Source organism: Polyergus mexicanus, unplaced genomic scaffold (genome assembly GCF_030449975.1).
Source record: "Polyergus mexicanus isolate NDT 795.1 unplaced genomic scaffold, iyPolMexi1.0 SCAF_14, whole genome shotgun sequence".
NCBI classification, from domain to species: Eukaryota; Metazoa; Arthropoda; class Insecta; order Hymenoptera; family Formicidae; genus Polyergus; species Polyergus mexicanus.
This window is the reverse complement of record NW_027223334.1, coordinates 2,895,356-2,910,234: the sequence shown is the minus strand read 5'-3', so window position 1 is coordinate 2,910,234 and position 14,879 is coordinate 2,895,356. Positions and strand designations below refer to the sequence as shown.

The window sequence follows — 14,879 nt, the reverse complement described above, 5'->3', positions numbered from 1 at the left end:
ACTGTACTGTTCATACGCACACAGCCAGGCACATACGATAATATCAGTGCGCGGCAGTACTCAGTCTCAGTTTCAGTCGCGCGTGTTGTGTACATACGCGTAACGAGAGATAACCGCAAAAAAGTGTGCTCAACCGTTATAACGCGTTATAACGCGTCGAATTTAAAAAACGAGTGTTGTGTTTGTGTAGTTATAGTGTGTTCATATAATGGGGCGAAAATGTAATGAGAAACGCGTGCCTCGCTTTGCCCGCAGACTTTCTTTAAAAAGAATAAGGGTCAAAAGGTTAGTATATTTATATACCATAATTCTAGAAGGAATTGTTTTAATGTATACTATATACTAATATGTCGCTAGATATTATTGAATTTTTTTTTATACAATATGTATATGAAAATAATGTTAAAAATATAATAATCTGTGAAAAATAAGAACTTGATCTTTTGCTTATCTTTATATTTAACTGAAAATTGATTATATTTATTTTGTAATAGTAGTTAGTGCCACAGTAGTTAGTTAGCCAGAGGCGATCAAATCGTGAGTTGACACAAATATTTCCCACCAAATGCGTTTTGCATGTGCGCTTTGGTTATTACAAAATAAAACATTATCTATTGTATTATAATAATTAATATTATTATTGATATTAATTTTCAGTACCAATTATATAAGGTTTTATAAACAAAAGACTTATTTTTCAGAGATTATATTTTTTTAATTATCCAAAGCGATAAAATAAATGACATCTTTTGATAGCAATGTTTTACAAAATACTTATACATTTATTTTTCTTTGCAGGCGACAGTTATTGCAATTGGTAGAAAGCCAGGAGGCAAATGACTCCAGAGACACTAGTATTGCTAAGGGTACTAATAACGAATCCATCGAGTACCAGAAATTGGTAGAATTACTTCCCGATACGATGGATTCCAAAGTTAGTATCCAAACAATGCAGTGCCTGGAGTCAACTTCAAATACAGGTATGTGTAGAAAATGTAGAACTTTGCGAAGATAACAATAATTTTGTTATCGAAAATGGCCTTCTGGATACAAATCGTATCCAGGAAAGCATGCCTGAAGGCCATCGCATTGTCGACATTGCTTTTCTGTGGAATGAAATCCACAGAACATTCGATAATCATGCGCGAGAGCTAGAGTGCCGATTTAAAGATTTTTAATTCTCGTCGCCGTGGGTTAATGACGCAGTTGTTCTTCAAGTGCCAAATGTGCAATTATGAAGCAAACATCTGGTCAGAACCCGCAGAGCCAGAAACATTGGACGTTAATACGGCTGTTGTAGCAGGAACTGTTACAGTTGGAATCGGCTTTACCCAGCTGGAAGAGCTGTGTGCAGCCATGAATATTCCATGTATGTCCAATAAAACTTACATCAAATATCAAGAAAATGTAATCAATGATTTTGAGAAAACAGCCGTGGGAAATATGAAAATGGCTGGCGAAGTTGAAAAGCAACTCGCTCTCGAAAAAAAAGAAACTATAAACGGTATTCCGTACATAACTGTTGTAGCGGATGGTAGTTGGATGTAGAGATCGTATGGCAACGCCTACGATTCTCTTTCCGGTGTTGGTGCCATACTTGGTTACCGCACAAAAAAGGTTCTATTCGTCGGAATCCGCAATAAATTTTGCACGATATGTGATATAGCGGAACGAAACAGAATCGAACCAAGAGATCATAAATGCTACAAAAATTTCGATCGTAACGCAAGCTCCACAAGTATGGAGAGCGACGCCATTGCAGAATGCTTTAAAAGTAGCCTGGAAATCCATGGAATGATTTATAGAAAGGTTATTGCCGATGGTGATAGTAGCGTATATCAGACCATCGTTGATACTAGATCATATCGCAAACAAATAATAACCGTGAAAAAAATTGAATGTACGAATCATTTGCTTCGCAATCTATGCATAAAGTTGAGAGCTGTAGCAGAGACAACTCAGCCAAAAATGCAAAGAAAGCGTGGTTTTGTGCGGCTACGAAATGTTGTAAAAAGCAACATTTTGAAAATACGAAAAGAGGCGATAAAAGCAATCGATTTGCAAAGAGAAGAAGAGCAACTTGACCATTATAAGGTAATGGAATTACAAAAAGATATCTTAAATATTCCTAGCCATATATTTGGTGAACATAAACGATATAACGAACGCGGTCGTATATGTGACCGTGATGAAACAAAGAAAAATTATGTATCATATCTCAAGTTGCACGGTCTTTACCAAAAAGTAGAGAGTGCTATCGTATATTTAAGCGCTTATTCCGACAGCTTGTTGCTGAAATTCACCAACAATCCTGCAGAATCGTTCAACTCGATAATCTGCAAAGAAATTGGAGGAAAGCGCATCAATTTTGGTAACCGAGGCTCCTACAATGCTAGAATTGCGGGGGCAGTTGTGCAATATAATACGCAACAAGTTCTCACGCAAGTACATAAGAACATATGTAAAAATGTTCCTCCCATTGTCGAGACTCTGGAAAAGCGACGACAAGCAAAAGTTGCAAGAACCAGAGAATCTCGGGAAATGAATGGAAGGCAAAAGAAATTTAAACGAGAATCGGCAACAGATTGTCATTACGGCCTGCAATCACAAAAACCAGATCTTCCACCCGATGTTTTTGAGCAACTTCGAGAAAATCATTTAGAAAAGTTGTTTGAAAATGGGCAAAATTGGAGACAAATTGAACGTGATACAATGGAGCAAAATGAATCGGATTTGTGGCATTCATTGGGACACGAAATGTTGACAGCGTCTAATTTTGGAATCATATGTCGCATGAGACCGACAACGTCTTGCGCCGCGACTGTGAAGAACATTTTATTTCCTCCCTCTATCAATACCGCGGCTATAAAATATGGTCGTGAGATGGAAAAAATTGCAAAAAAAGAATTAGCCGTAACACTGAACAAGGAGATTAAAACTTACGGATTATTCATTCATATTGAAAATCCATGCTTGGGTACTTCTCCTGACGGACTCATAGATGAAGATGGTCTGGTAGAAATAAAATGTCCTCTGTCAGCTGAGCATTTAACAGCGGAAGAGGCCATAAAGACGCTGCCTCAACTAAAAGGCATCTTTGATAAGAGCAATGTAGATAAAATGAATCGGAATCACCGATTTTTCTATCAAGTTCAAGGTCAGTTAAATATAACGCAGCGAGATTATTGTATTTTCGCTGTGTGGACGCCAAAAAGCTTGAAAATAATACGTGTAAATAGGGATAATGTATTTTGGAGTAATCAAATGCTGCCCTTTTTAACACGTTTTTATTACGATTGCATGCTTCCAGAAATCTTAGATAGTCGGCATAATAGATATATGCTAATTAGAAATCCAAGATATATAATAGAAGCTCAACAAAAAGTAGGCAAAAAAATAATTAATGGAAAAAGTCTTCGACAATGTAATGTTATGTCCAGTGGACTCCACGATTCTTTTCTTTCATGTAATATTAAACCTGCGCTCTGGAACTCTTTGCACTTGACATAAACAATAAACTAAAAGAATATCTAGCAGGCGAGACTAATACTTCAGAATCTAAACCATGCGCGATAAATATTCGAACACTTGACACCAAGAGCTCGCCTGCTAGACCACCCTTGCGCGTTATCTGCTTGAGATAAAACTCAAGTGAATAATCAACCTGACCGATCATGGCGGACTCTCCAGTGGGCAAGACTTAATTTCTTAAAACAAAAAGCCTACACCAATAGGCGCAATCTCCTGAACCTTCTTTTGGAAGGGAGACACCCTCAACTCATGAGAGGGGCACCATTTAAAAAATTGATTGGGTAAAAAAGGAATATTGCTTGCCTAATGGAGAAGGTACGCGAATAGACGCCAAGATTCGATGTGCGCGAAATCCTTCCTCAGAAGAGTCAGTCCATCTTCGCATCTCGATTCAGAAAGTTCTGTCTGCGATCGTGCTAGCGCAAGGAGTTTCACGGTAGACGAGCTAACAATTTTATAATCGTGCGGACAAGTGACGAGTGCCCTTGAGTGCATCAACCAACACCACCGGAATCGAGCGGATCTCCGAACTAATTTTCCAGTCGGCTCTTTCACGGGAGGCGGAAGGTCACTCGGTTATCGAGACTCATCTTTTCCTTGTACACAACAAGTAGTGAGTCTACCAAAGATTTCTTTTCCCTTTGTTTGTGTTTTGTCTTTTTCTTACCGTTCTTCCCTTCCTCTCAAAGGAAACAGTTGTTGTTAAGTTAGAACCTTTAATTAAAATCCATGCATACATATTTATTAATTTAATTTAGATTTTTGATTAAATAAAATTCTGGTTATTAAATATTTGTGTCTCTCCCCCTTTGAACTTTCTTTTTCCTTCGCGAGTCCATAAGTTTGATTAGCCAAGATCTTGAACACTGTCAAGATTGGCATTCACGCTTATTGTTAGACTCGAGCAATCCTTTCTCTTTCGCGAGTCCATAAGTTTGATTTGCCAAGATCTTGAATACTGTCAAGATTGGCATTCACGCTTATTGTTAAACTCGAGCAATCCTTTTTCCTTCGCGAGGCCATAAGTTTGATTAGCCAAGATCTTGAATACTGTCAGGATTGGCATTCACACTTATTGTTAGACTCGAGCAATCCTTTGTTCTTCGCAAGTCCATAAGTTTGATTAGCCAAGATCTTGAATACTGTCAAGATTGGCATTCATACTTATAGTTAGACTGAAGCAATCCTTCCTCTTTCACGGGTCCCTAAGTTTGATTAGCCAAGATCCTGGCGTAATAGCATGATTGGCATTCATACTTAGTTGCCAAGCCCGGAAGGAAATCTTCTCTCCTTACTTCCATAATAATTCTCTCTCTATATCGTTTTATTTCCCCTGTTTCTCAAAAGAAAATATATATAATAAATGTGATCTTTAAGAGTTTTCTCCATTTTTCTTTATTATTTTATTATTATCAAACTATTTCCTTTAACTAAGTATCAATATCTCTGTTAACTCTTGCGTGTGTTCCTAGTGGAAACAACCCCAGCAAAACGCTCTAAGTGCTGGGCGAAACACATTCGCAACTGGGAAAATAAAAAGATCCGGAAACTATTGGCTCGGGCGTCCGCGGATCCCACCTTTACTATAGATTACAATAAGTTAAATTTAGATGAACGTTCCTTTAAATTAAGAGTCCAGCGTTTAATCAACACATCAACACACAATACACACTCTTGCCCCCCTAGTTCTTCTTTTGACTATTCACCTCCTTCTTACTCCCCCGTCTCTTCCCCCAACCGTTTTAATTCACCTTCTCTCGAACCTCAACCATCGCGAATTCCCACTCCCCCTCCCCCTTCTGACAGTCCACCTATCCTTTCCGAACAACCTCAACCTTCGAGAATTCCCACTCTCCCTCTTCTCCCTGATCATCCACAACCTCTCTCCAAACAATCGATTCCTTATCCGATTCCTACCCATTCAAATCCCTCCTCTTCCCGCCTGAAATCACCCGATCTCTCAGGAGCGTCGCACGACTTAGACGGAGCCCTCCGGGAGTTCGCGGAAGAGTGTCCCGACCTCAAAGAGGATCCGGAAGATTTCAAACCGGAACCTTCCGATCCCGAAGGAGAATCGGGGTCTCTTTTCGAAGACCGGGATAGGGAAGATTGGTACCGATACCTCCTAAGTCAATTTCCCCCTTACCCTGTGCCTCTTACAGACGAGGATTATCGCGTCGGTCCAGATATACTGAATCTTGACCAATTCCATCTTATTCTTCGGATCAGTCCACCTGGCTCAATCACCCCATTTTTTGTCCCAGGTTCCCGATTTTCTCTAGCCGTCCCTATCGAGATCTTCTGGATGAAATTCTCTACCGTATTAATCCGAGATCTTTAATAGTCATCCTACCTTCTCCCTTACTTTTTAATTTTTCTCTTTCTTTTCCTATAATTTATAACTATTTAAACTTATTATTGTAAATCTCCAACCGGAACTTAAATTTTACTCTCTCCGTGTAATTCCGGTTGATGTCCTCCGTATTTATTGTAACACCCGCGAGAACATAATTTTCCTTTACCTACACTCACGCACACTAATACTTACAATTACACATTAGAATTTAAGAAGATGTATTTTACATATAAGCTTTCGTAAACCGAACCAAATGTTCTTTATTAATTTTTAATCCTTTTTAAAATCATTCATTTATTTTTTTTTTTTTGAATAAATGCAACGTTAAACTTTAAAATTCGAGTAACTTATTAACCCGACTTCCTTTCTGTTACTATTAAATCCATCGACCGCGAGATTCCGCGGTCGATGGATTTAGTCTGCCTGTAACGACGTTTCGAGCCGGTCGACGTTCATCGAGCTCAATCAACTTTCTTTCTCTATTCTCGCTCGTATCGGAGTTACAGTGGCTTACTCGTCTCAATTCCGAATTGTCTCGCATCCGATCGCGCACATATTCTCACGGCGGTCAATTCGGGAAAGCTTCTTGCTGTATTATTTTCTCTTTTCATGCTAAGACATTGTGAAAGTTAATTGTTTGGAGTCCAAGAGTCGACGCTCGTTATCCGCATCGCGAATGTCCTCTGCCTCGCGCAAAATTCCATCCAGCATTCGCGGTCAAGATTTCCGTTATCGCGAGAGTTTCTAACAAGAAGCTCTTAATCAAGTTTTCCGAACCGCGCAAAAGGGCAGTAATTAACAGGACAGTCAAGATATCCGTCGGAACCGCGGAATACGTGCCGTCGCTCGCTCCTATTCTTCTAAATCAGTGCATGCCACGATCTGCACATTTCGGCCGATTTCCGAGAGTCAACGCCTATCGCCCCCCCCCTTGCGTCTTGAGATCCTCAACTAGCAACCGTAACCAAGCGCGCGGCGCTCTGCCTCAGGTACGGTGCATCTATACCGCGAAGCCGTTCCGTACTCCCTTACTGCCAAATATCAATGTTTTAAACGCGATCTCTTTAGAATTTTTTTAAATAATTAATTCAAGAACAAAGTTTCAATACTCGATTATTAATTACATTTACGATATAATAATTCTAAAATATTATTAAATTATATTCGATAGATTAAATTTGTTAAATGTGTCGCGCGCGGAAACTCTTTCCGATATATAAATTAATAAATAATTGTAAATTTAAAGTTTTATAAAAGACGCTTTTATTAAAAGCACGAAATACTTATGAACGATATTATTTAAGTTATAGACTGTTGGATATTCCCAGTATATGATGTCATTATATAAATTAGAATAACGTAATATTTTTAGAATTATTATATTGTAAATGTAATTAATAATCGAGTATTGAAACTTTATTCTTGAATTAATTATTTTAAAAAATTCTAAAAAGATCGCGTTTAAAACATTGATATTTGGCAGTAAGGGAGTACGGAACGGCTTCGCGGTATAGATGCACCGTACCTGAGGCAGAGCGCCGCGCGCTTGGTTACGGTTGCTAGTTGAGGATCTCAAGACGCAAGGGGGGGGCGATAGGCGTTGACTCTCGGAAATCGGCCGAAATGTGCAGATTGTGGCATGCACTGTTCTAAATAAAACGAAATCGAAATAATCTGCATTCGAATCTTGTCTATCATCACCTTATCCTCCAGCGAATCCACGGATTCACGTTACACATCGCTTCTCGCTCATCTCTGAGCGTCTCTTGCAGTTTCGGGCGATCTCGTCGAGGTCGACTCCCAAACAGCCTTTGAAATTTTTTATTTAATATTAAACCCGAAAAAGTTAAATATAATCATAGTTTAATGTGTTCACATTTAATAAAGATTTTTGAATCTAATATTATTGAACATTTCCCACAAGATCCACAATATGCTTTTCAAAAAGTGTTTCCATTAGCAATAATAAAAGCAAGAGAGACTAAAGCAGTTCGTGTATGTACTATATCAATGTGAAACGGAATAACAAAAATTGAATCGTTTAGAAAAACAGCACCATATTGATTAATCTACGAAAGAATTAAGTAATAATCAATTACAATTAATAACAGAAAACGCTCCAAAGAATTTCATTAAAACAAAAAATGATATTTATGAAGAAAATAATCAATGTTTTCAAAGTAAAGTTTATATTAAATGTAGTATTGACTTATGCAAAATTAATAGCAATAATGATTTGTCTAATAGCAACAAAACAAATATTCCAATTTACGAACAAATGTATACAAATAAAAACTTTGAACAAAAATGTGTTGAGAAACGATTTCGATGTGAAGATAACGTTCAATTAAAAAATAAATATCAGCATGATTTAGAAAATAAATACGTTAACAAACGGGCACGCTATATATAAGATTTAAAAAATAATAAAGATGAAAAACAAGATTCATATAAGCAAGATTTAGAAAATAATCACGCTGAATAGCGCGATCTATATAAACAGAGATTAGAAAATAGACGGGCTAAACAACGTGATCGATATAGACAAAATTTAAAAGAAAATCATGCTAAACAGCGTGATCGATATAGACAAAACTTAGAATATAATCGCGCTAAAAAATGCGATCGATATAAGCAGAACTTAGAAAATGAACACTTTAATGGTCGATATCGATATGAACAGGATTTAATATAGATAATAGATGTGTAAAAAAGCGTATGCGTTATTCGATAAATATTCAGCGTGAACAAGATAGACAAAAAAGATTGGATCCTGATTGCAAATGGCTTTATAACAAATGATATTACCAGAAATGTAAAAAATCTGTACCTGTAATAACAAATTGTGATACTGCCAAAAAATCACTAAAACGTATGAAAAACTCTGGTCGAGAAATTCAATAAAACTTCGTCATTCTTTAGAAATATTTATAAAAGATATTATAAAGAAGCTCAGAATTAAAGGTCATATTAACAAACGATTAGAAGCCGAAAAAATCGTACGTTAGTGCATGTGTGTTAGAAACAGTTGTACCCGCAATATGTATAAAATGTTACATTCAATTAAAAAGAAATCAGAAGTGAGCTGGATTCTTATTGCAAAATATTCTACAATTGAAGAAAAATTACACGCGTTATGTGGCACATCTAAACATACGGCCTCATCTGAAAATTATTTCACTGATTCTACATACCATAATGTAATTTCATCGGAAACTTTGGTAATGAATGGATAAGTAGTATATATGTAACGCAGTCACCTCGCTCGACGCTCGGATCGGCTCGTCGGTGTCCGGGTTCGAGAAGAGGGGAGACTCAAGCTTACGAGAATACCGGTTGAAATAAGAAGATAGTTTATTTAGAGAAAGATAGATATATACAACGTGCAGGGCCGGGTGATGTCGTGCGTTGAGCGGGATCGCTGGTAGCAGGATGGCGGGGCACAAAGCGGGGACGCAAAGCGATTAGCGCAGAACGATGTGAAGCGCCAGGCAGGTGCGGCGTGCCGGCAGTATCGGTTTTATTTACGCGCGCATTTGGCGCGGCTACAACTAGCAGAATTAACCGTTTCGAGTGCGGCGAAGCGCTATCGCGCTTCACTTGTCGTTTGCCAAAAATGCGGAGGAGCGCGATAGCGCTTCTCTTGTTTTGTACCGAGAATGCGGTAGGGCTGCTGTTGGTTAGTATAATTTTCGCATCTATTGAGATCAGTTGTATTCATATCAAGTGCAGTTGTTATTCATTTCACTCAATTGTGGTTTTTAATAATATAAGAATTAAAATAAAATACAGTGGTAAGCAGTAATGCAGTAGAGCCGTGGATTGTGGTACGGTAGAAAAAATGAGCCAATATAAAAAGATAGATAACGTTTTGACTTAATTTGCGCTATATGTAAAAAAGGTATTCATGGAATTTGTACAGCAAAACATTCTTGTAATAAGTAAGAATAAAAAATATTTTTGTTGATCAAAACTACTTGTTATTATAATAATTAGTGTTAATTATAACTATTTTTATTGTTTTCCAAAAAAAATTACTACGCATTTCATTCCGCATTTTTAGCGTATATATAAGAAAATTCTTCAGCACTCAAACGGTTAATACGGACGGGCTTACGACTAGCGGGTTTATTACTACGGCGCGGTTATAACTAGCGGAGTTATTCTTATTCGACCTTATTACTAGCACGTTTCGAGCTAGCAAATTTATTCTCAACAGGTCTTAAGACTATCAGGCTTAGTACTACGGCGCGGTTATAGCTAGTGGACTTACGACTTACGGGTCTTAATACTAGCAGGCTTATAATCACGGCGCGGTTATAGCTAGTGGACTTACGACTTACGGGTCTTAATACTAGCAGGCTTATAATCACGGCGCGGTTATAACTAGCGGACCTATCCCTATGATTCGGCAAATATTTACAACGCCGTATATACATGCACTTACGAGCTAGGCTCAGGTTAGGTGGCTAGGTATTGCGGGCAGGGTCGAGTGTCACATCGAGCCCTGCCTTGGCAACGAAAACCGACGAAACCCGATAGGGTTGAGCGAAACCTCAGCCCGGATTGGTGGTAGAAGCCGGCGAAACTCGGCAGAGCCAAGAGAAACTTTGGCCTCGAGAAGTAATAGGTACTGGTTAGGTCGGTATCAGGAGCTGGATGTCGGGACAGGATCTGGTCCAAATGTCTCGGTCGACCGGGCTTGTATACCCGGTCGGTGCCCCCACTATGTGTTGCCGGTCCGGTAGTGGTGTTGGTTTCGCGTGGGGACCGCGAGAGAGATAATGTGTATAGCGTGAGCGGTGGTCGTGCAAACGGGATAGGTAGAGCAGAGTGAAGCAATCGAGTCTAGTATATGTACAGATATATACTTTACACGTACACGGCCTGTGGTAACGGCCCTGCCGTTACATCACCCCCCTCTTTGCTGATGGCCGTGGGTCGGCCCGTCGTAGGCGGCTGCTCCGGAGGGTCTCGTCTGCGTTAAACCGAAGGGTTCATTGACCCTTCCCTCGGGTCCACTGCCGGTACCGCCTGGAGATGTGCACCGCGTGGTGCGGTACCTTCAGCATCTTCCCCGGCTATCTTAATGCTGACCGGCTCCAGGGGACGTGGTCCTACGGCGTGGGCTGGCCGGATGGTGGTCCATCCTATCGCCGGAAATGACTGTGCTGTTGCTGGCGGTGGCGGAGCGATCGGTCGGGAGCGAAGTCTGGGGGCCGAGGCAAGTGTGGCGGCGGCACAAGCCGCTGGCGCGAGTCGGGTGATCCGGGGCCGTCGCGGCGCCTCTCTATCCGCGCGGCAGTGTTGGCTAGGCAGTGGTGGTGGCGGCGTGGCCAGAAGGCGAATCTTCCTCCTGGTCTCGGCGTCGCCTCGCTGGATTCGGGTTTCGAGTCGGGGCGGTGGCCGGTGGTGTGGATCTGACGTTCGCGGTGGCGTAACAGGCGTTGGTCCCGGACCGGTTGGGAGGTCGTCGGCCTCGTCGTCGGACCATCGTCCGAACAGCTCTTCGAGCTGTTTTCACTCTACGTCAGTTGGCATTTCGGTTGCTGCTGACTGATTAATTTTTTTGCCGTCCGGTGTTCGGCCTTTTATATGTTATCGTGGAATGCTTGGCATGCAGTATGCGTGGTTTTTACAATTGTCTCGATGCGTTGTCGGACCGATCATGGTTTCGGCAGTGGCTTGCGAATTTTAAGTGCCCCTGCTCGGTAATCGTGATTTGGTCGGGTTTTATATCGGCGTTCGCGATCGGTAATCGCGATTTTACCGGGTGTTGTACGCGTTTTCGTGCGTACCGACGCTCGCGATCGGTAATCGCGACTTTACCGGAAATAGTAGGTGTTTTGGCGCCTACCGACGCTCGCGATCGGTAACCGCGACTTTACCGGGCGTGGGGCGTGTTTTCTCGTGTACCGATGCTCGGATCAGTAATCGCGACTTTACCGGGGATGGTAGGTGTTTCCGCGCGTGCCGGTGCTCCCGGTTGGTAATCGCTGGATGATTGCGATTTTCCCGCTGGTGGCAGACGTTGGACGGCCTCAGGTTGCCAAGGGTTGGTCGGATTGGTTGTCTGGTGGGTTGCCGGCGGGTTCGAGTTGGTCCGGGTGTACCTTTAGGTCCTGTACGTGGACATGCCGGTGCCAGCGTCCGCGGTTGTCCCATAAGTCGACGATGACAGGAGATTATCTTTCGCATCTCCAGGGGCCCTACGAATTTTGGGATCAATTTGGCGTTGAATGCTTCGGCCTTGTCGGACAGGACGTGGTTCTTCTTCCATACCACCTCTCCGATTCTCGGCTTCCACTTTCGCAGGTTTAATGCCGCTCCTAGCGGTGGAAGGCACGGATCAAGTTTATCCCTACGAGCTCGTAGGCCTCTCGTAAGTGCCGGTGCGTTACTTCTGGCACCGGGGCGTTCCCTGGTTGCCGCCTCAGGATGCGGTCTGGCGAGTTCTCTCCCGAGATTGAGGTAGGCAGGAGTGTGTCCCGTGGCCTCGCTCCATGCGGTATTAAAAGCGTATTGGAAAGCGGTGTTGTGCTCGTCCCACGTCTTTCGGTTTTGGCCACATATTGGGCGACATGGTCTTAATAGTCCAGTTGGCCCGCTCAACCGGGTTGCACTGCGGCGTGTATAGCGGCGAGGTGCGATGTCGTATGCTGTAGATGGTCAGCAGTTTCTCCAGCTTGGATTTCAGTTGGGTTCCGTTGTCTGATATTACCCACTGCGGGCACTCGTGGCGGTACACGATCTGGTCGACGAAGGCTTTCGTGATGTTGGTCGCGGTGGCCTTTCGTAGGAGAGTGACTTCGAGCCACTTCGTGAACTGGTCCTGCATCGTGAGGAGCCATGTGTGTCCGCGGTTGGAGCGGGGCAACGGTCCCACCAGATCGATGGAGACCTGCTGCCATGGTGTGGTGATCGGAGTGGTGTGAAAAACTCCGGCAGGTCATTGTTGTAACACCTTGTGGACCAGGCAGGTCGTGCAGAAGCGGCGATCTCCCGAAGCATCCCTGGCCAGTAATACTGCTGGGCGATGCGAGCTATGGTCTTGGCAGGCCCCAAGTGTCCGGCTGTAGGATCATCGTGACAACGTCGGAGCAGGGCGGCGCGTTCGGGTGTCGGGACACATTGCTTCCATTGTGCGTCGGCGGGCATCTCCCAAAAGTCTAGGTCGTGGAGGATGTGCCGGTACAGGAGCCCGTTGCGTATCTGATAATCAGGCCGGTTGACTAGTCGGGTCTGGACGTCCCGACTGATTCGGCGATACTATGGGCACGGCGGGGTTTACCATGTTGTCGCGACCTTGGGCTGGCGGGAGAGCGCATCGGCTATCTGATTCTGGGTGCCTTGCCGGTACTTGATCTCGAAATCGTGTTGTTGGAGTTCGATCATCCAGTGGGCAAGTCGCCCGGACGGAACCTCCAGGCGTGGAGCCATCGGAGGGACTGATGGTCGGTGAGCACGGCGAACCGGTACCTTTCCAAGCAGTTCCGCATCCGGCAGGTCCCCCAGACTACGACGAGGCACTCCAGTTCGGTCGCGCTGTAGTTGCGCACGGCTTGGTTTAACGTCCGGCTGGCATACGCGATGACACGTTCCCCTTCGGCTAGCTGTTGCGTCGGTCTGCAGGGTGAACGGCAGTTTGAAATCAGGGCACGCGAGTACCGGGGCGGAAGTCAGGGCGTTTTTTAGGCGTTGGAAGGCCTCGTTCTCGGTGGCGGTCCAGGTCCAGCGGGCGTTTTTGCGAGTCAGGTGCGTCAGATGTGCGGCCATGGCGGAGAAATCTGCGATAAAGCGTCGGTCCACGATGCTAAGCCCAGAAACTGGCGGACTTGCCAGAGGCTGGTGAGCGCTGGCCAACTGGCGATGGCGCTCACCTTGGCGGGGTCGGTGCGAATTCCGCGGCGGTCGATGATGTGGCCCAAGTATTGTAGGTTATCCCGGCAAAAGTGGCACTTGTCCGCGATGAGTTGGAGCTTGACAGCGCGTAGGCATCGGAAGACCTCTGCTAGGTGCTCCAGGTGCTTCTCAAAGGTTGGGCTGGCCACGACGATGTCGTCCAGGTACACGAGGACGTTTGGCTCTAACTCTGGCACCAGGATAAAGTTCAGGAGGCGTTGGAACGTGGCGGCGGCCGAATGCTTTCCAAACGCTCGAATTGTCCGGAACTGCCTGAGTCCTCTCCCTGGTACAGTGAATGTGGTGACAGGTCGGCTCTCGGGTGCCAGCGGGACTTGCCAGTATCCGCTCTTTAGGTCCAGTGTGCTGAGGTACTTGGCCCCCCGTAGCTTATCCAACGTGGCCGCGATGTGCGGCAGAGGATAGACGTCCTTCTGCGTTACGTCGTTTGCTTTGCGAAAGTCGATGCAAAACCGGTAGGTGTCATCTTTTTCCTTCACGAGCACCACTGGGGAGCTCCAGGCGCTTTGTGACGGCTCGATTACACCTGCCTCCTCCATCTCGCAGACTTCGCGGTCGATTACGGCCTGCTTGGCCGGGTTACGTGGCCGGTATCGTTGTTTGGTCGGCTGGTCGGTTGTCAGATGTATCCAGTGTTTGATACGATTGGTCGGGCCGCGCACGGCCTTGAAGGCCGCTAGCTTCCGGTGGAGGAACTCCTGTAGTCTCTGGTTCTCGATTGTGATGCATGGCGTTAGTCCGGCCGAAATTTCCTCTATTACCGGCTGGTCGTTGGTCTTGACGGTTGGCGGCGCGGACAGGGCGACCAGAGTTTAGCCCAGAGATCGATGCCGATTAGGACCGACCCACTAAGGTTCGGCATGACTTGAAATGTATGGGTCACGGTGCGGTCGGGAACGGTGATTGGCAGGTCCACTGTGTGCGTGATTGGAACCGTGGTGCCGTCGGCCAAGTTGATCTGCTGGGTTATCCTTCTTGGGGGAGGCCGCAGTACCGGGTGCGTTTTGCCGTGGCCGGACTTACGAATGAGAGTTCGGAGCCGGAGTCTAGTAGAGCCCATATGTGGCGG

The 14,879-nt window shown here is 44.1% G+C and overlaps 1 protein-coding gene and 1 pseudogene across 1 annotated transcript in view; one reads left to right on the top strand and one right to left on the bottom strand.

Moving 5' to 3' along the window:
- LOC138939176 (uncharacterized) overlaps positions 1-14,879 on the bottom strand; it is a 97,719-nt gene that overhangs the window by 64,521 nt on the left and 18,319 nt on the right. The gene's annotated exons all lie outside the window — the stretch shown is intronic.
- On the top strand, positions 908-3,510 carry LOC138939487 (uncharacterized; annotated as a pseudogene).